This window comes from Mesocricetus auratus, unplaced genomic scaffold (genome assembly GCF_017639785.1).
Source record: "Mesocricetus auratus isolate SY011 unplaced genomic scaffold, BCM_Maur_2.0 Super-Scaffold_100714, whole genome shotgun sequence".
In the NCBI taxonomy this organism is placed as follows: Eukaryota; Metazoa; Chordata; class Mammalia; order Rodentia; family Cricetidae; genus Mesocricetus; species Mesocricetus auratus.
The window spans coordinates 7,263,390-7,268,600 of NW_024429270.1; positions in this window are offsets into that span (position 1 = coordinate 7,263,390).

Consider the following 5,211-nt stretch of genomic DNA (forward strand, 5'->3'; position numbering starts at 1 on the left):
TATGAAAACATAGGCTTAGTTTTAAATATCATATTATTCCTTATTCAAGTTTAAAAATTCAGGTCACACTGATTTCAAAAATTGCCCTGGGTCTTATCTTTATATTAGAGTGTTATCATACAATTTATGTATCTTTATATGCATTTATGTATGCATTATGTATGCATTTATCTATGGCGTTTTCTTTGGAATAACTTGTGGATCTAAACCAACCCAGAGGTTAAGAAAAGCAACAATAAAAAACACACTGTGGAGTAAGGCAAATTTAAATCCCATTCTCAAATCTGACTGGGTGATGGGCCACTACAGGACTCACAAACAAGACAAAACAAAGTGTAATTATGTTAGCTTCCTTCCCTAGATAATGTGAATTGCTTGTTCTGGGACTTCTTTCCTCAGTCCATAGCCACTAGCTTTGTCAAGCTATGGATGTGGGAAAGGTAGATCTTCTAAACTAAGATGTACCGTGAAGGTAAAATATACCGATGATTTCAAACCTATATTTACTATGAAACCAGTTAACATAAGGACACCAATGCTCTCTGAGCAGTCTTGAAATACCCTTTGCTGAACTCTCTTTTCAATTAGGCTATGTCCTGGAGATCATTCCTTAGGTTGCTAAATCCAATTAAAACAAAATCCCACTAAGTTATTTTCAAAGAATTGCTGTATTCATGACATCCTTTAAAATCTGATCAAATTTACCTTCTACATTCTATAGTTTGTTTTTGGCAACCCCTTAGCAAGAATCTTATTAACCATGTTTAACAAGAATTTCTTTGTCATGGTTTTCTCCTTTAATAATTTTCTATCCAGTCTCCTTCAATCTAATAACTGATCATATAGACCACGTACACCTTCTAAGCTCAGAGTTAAATTTGTTTCCCTTCGATTGTAATCATTTCAATAATGTCTGTCATACTGTATTTAAAATATTTGATAATGAATTGCTTTAAAATATACAAAACAATAATCAAGTTCATAATTTACAATGAATTAACTGAAATAATGTATATAAATTATAGTTAATTTCAGGCATCCCTTTTAATATTTATAAGAAAATTATCAGAAGTTGCATATTTGATCAGTATTAAATTTTTGCTAGGTGCCCATATTTGAGAACTTATACTTGAGAATCAATAATGTAGACGACGTTCCAGGTGATTCAAGTGTACTCTTAATCTTTAAAATAGCACAGGATCAGACATAAAATGTACATACTATACATATATCCTGTAGGTTTGGCAGCACAAGTTCTGTGTAATTCATTTGTCATAACACTATTATATGGTAAATTACATCACAAACATGATTAATACGTGGTAAAACGACTCATGGAGAGATGGAATTCCATGTGGAAGCTCACAGCCAGTACAAAGATGATTCAAGTGTCAAGGTCAGGTACAATGCCCAAGTAGCATAATTCAGTACACATTTTCGTGCGTATTGTGAGAGATGCAGTGGACCCATAGTTTTCTTGGTTTCTCTTCCATTTACTTTCCATGAGTCAAGATAGACAACACTTTCTTAACATATTAAATAGAAATTTCCAAAGTAAGCAACACATAAGCCATTTATCACTTTCTGAATTGCTTCCTGAATATCACAGTGTCTTCTTGTGTCTTGCCCATCACAAGAGTTCTTTTTTTTCTAAATACAAACACATTATTTGCTACTTACCCATTAATCATTTAGTTGCCATGTGGGTCATTGGATTACCTATCAAGTTAATATAGAGTTACGTTTCAAGAATTATTTTATTTACTTATGATACCAAAGAACAAAAGTAGTGACCCAAAGGAAACAAGAGGCCATAATACACAGGGCAGATTAACTTGGGCACTGTGATGTAATGGTTCAGTGCTCACAGGAAAATGCAAGATGAACAAAATTTGTAAATATCCATAGTTTTTTTAACTTTATGTTTATTCTCAGTGGCTTTCAGACCATGCAGGTTTAACCCATTCATATCCCCGACCCTTCATGTCTAAAAAAAAATTAAGAGAAAATAAAAAATAAAAAGATGAATGGCAAAAGCAGAATATTGTCCTGGAAAATGTAGTCTGAAAAGTGTAGTGTGACACAGTGACTCACACAGTATACATTTTAGTTCATATATATTTATTTTCAAGTGTTCATTGCAAAGAGTCTTTGGCCTGGTACAAGGCGTTGGTCTTCTGCTACACTGTTAATACTGGGCCCTCACTAGGATCCCTTGTGGATAGTCTGTTGTTGCCCTGTGTTATGGAGATCCTGCAGTTTTGGATTTGCGGTGCTGGCTCCTTTACATTTTCTAGCAGATCAAAATTGAGGTGGATCGTGGGGTAGGAAAACTAATAGTCCTTGTATGGGTGGTCATAGAGTTGGTCAGCTGGCCAGCTCTCCCCAGTGCTTACCACCAAGGTGAGATTAGCACTGTCCCAGCTAGTGTACCCTTTGCAGCAAGGAACAATGGACATTACAGGTTCTCCTGCTTTCGCATTCTCAGGGCCACTCTCCTGAGTGATGCAGCTGGTGAGGTCCAGGAAGAGTTCTCCTGCTCTCATGACCTCAGGACCAGCTCTCCCACCACCACAGGTAGTGAGGGTTAGAGGGTAGAAAGAGCTTCTCTCCCTCATCTATGCCTCCACATGGCAGATCACAGGAAGTGTCAGGTCTCCAGGCCCATGTTCTCAGGGCAGCTCATATGGACCCCTGTTAACAGTGTCAGTTGATTTGTGCTGCCCATGTGAGATTCAGGGCCTACTCTCCCTAGTGCTACATCTGGTGAGAGCCTATGTCAGCCCTCCTGCTCCTTGCAGGTGAAGGGGGTGGAACATATTTCCCTTACCCATGTTACCTCATGGCAGATGGCGGGGAAGGGGGGCAGGACCTGCTTTCCCACTCTCAAGCTTTCAGGTCCACCTCACCTGTGCCTCTGTGAACAGGGCCGCCTCTCTTGTGCTGTCTAGGCAAGGTGTAGGACATAATGTCCAGAATGCTGAATGAAGCCAGTGAGGGCCATGGTCAGTTATCTCTAGTGTTGCAGCTAGAGAAGGTTGGGGCCAAGTCTCTACAGCTCTATCCTCTATACCATTGGTGGTAACAGGAGCTATGGGATATCATCACAGAATGCTTCTGTAGCAGGGCCTCTGACCTAGACATGGACCTTGGCAGCAGCCTAGACAGGCCAGGATATTACCATGGCCTGCTTGTTCCTCATTTCCTTCACCTATTCAGACCTTCCTCTCTCAACAGGACATGAACCATCCTCCCCCTCCCTCTCTCTCTCTGCATTGTTTCATTTGCTCAAAATAGTTGTGCCTGACCACCTAGAAAGCACCTAGTGTCCTGTGTTTTCTTTTCCCTGTCCAGGCAAGGCTGCAAGGGGCAGGTGCATGAATCTCTTTCTCCCTGTCAGACTTAATCTATATTCCATAGTTTTATATGACATGTATGTGTACATATACTCTTCAAGTAGTTTGAACCTGTACATAATTCTCTAGTAGATACATGAACCCACATGTTACTAAATGGAGAATCCAATACTCGCATAGGATCCATACCTCCCCTCTCTATGTGCATGTTATTTTTACTTTCTATTCACAAATAAACCATAGTCTGAATTTCAGCCTGAGACCAAATCGCTTACCTCACTTGCAAGGTAAGCTCATTTTCCTTTCTCTGTCTCTCATTCCCACTGGGGAGTGGTGAAATCTTTATCTTGTAGGAATGCCTTGTGTATTACCGTTCCCTCTTCCATGCCATTTCCGTGTATGTTCAAAGTGTTTGGCTCATGTGAGTATTTTCTTAAACATATATCAAAATATAGCCTTCCTTTCCTCCACATTCAAACTCATTCCAGAACTTTTCTTACCACCAAAGCTTAACCTTTAGTGAATACGCAGTATTGAAAAACCTGTACACTTTGTAGTTAGACAGATTTGTTGGTATATGTACAATATTTCCCAGTACTCTTTTTGAGTTTTTCTGAGTTCTGTTGTGTGGCTCATTGTAGCATAGCATTTGGAAGGAAATGATGAGGCTGACACTTCCTTGAGCAACTTTGGGAATCATATGATCCACATTGAACTTACTTCTATGTCTGGCTGCTGGCACTCTTTTTGATAGGTCCATCTTGTTTGTGCTACACCTGTACATGTGGTCTCTGGGCCTTCATAACTCCAGTGTAGACTTCCTCTTGTTTTATCTGTAGGGTATACCATAGGGTTTCATTAGGAGTGTGGTATGCCATGCCCGTGACTATGTATGAAGACAAATGACTAGTTCTTTTTCATAAGCTCCTTCTTGTCCTCATCTTTTGAATATACTGCTTGCTGGTGAACAAAAAGTAAAATGATGCCAGTGACTTGATGCCTTTTATGGAACTTGTGTTCTTTACTAATTTTTTTGCTGTTACATTATTTTTGGTTTTTCTTTTTTTATTTAGGTAAGAAGCAATCTTGTTTCACATGTCAATCCCAACTCCCTCTCCCTTCCCTCCTCCCTTGCCCTCCCCACCAGGTCCCCCAGTCCCCCACCCAATCTCCACACTGATCACCAAGGAGGGTGAGGCCCTCAATGGTGGATCTCCAGTAACTGTCATTTCATCCAGGACAGGCCTGGCCTCTCCCCCAAGAGTCCCAGCTGAGAAAGCCTCTGATATTGTGGCATGGGCACTCAAAGTATATTTGTACACCATGTATAAATATTACCCAAATCCCCATAGATTACCTAGGCCTCCTAAATGACACCCACATTCAGGGGGTCTGGGTCAGTCCAATGCTTTGCACACAGCCATCAATCTGGAGTCCAAGTGCTCCCCCTTGTTTAGGTTAACTATTTCTTTGTGTTAAACCAGCCCACTCTTAACACCTTTGCCCATCAGTTCTCTCTTTCTGACACTGGATCCTAGTTCAGTTCAGTGTTTTTGTGTGGGTATCTGACTCTGCTTTCATCACTAGCTGGAGGAAGGTTCTGTTTCCTAGACTATTTGGCAGTGGTATTGTATGCTGGCACTCCCCTGATTCATGTCTAAAATCCATAAATGTGTACATATCATGTTTCTTTTTTTGTGACTGGATTACCTCACTAAGGATGGTTTCTTCTAAGGCCATCCATTTGCCATCAAATTTCAAGATTCCATTGTTTTTATTTCCTCTGAATAGTACTCAGTTGTAAATGTACCACATTTTCTCTATCTACTCTTCAGTTGTGCGGCATCTAAGTTGT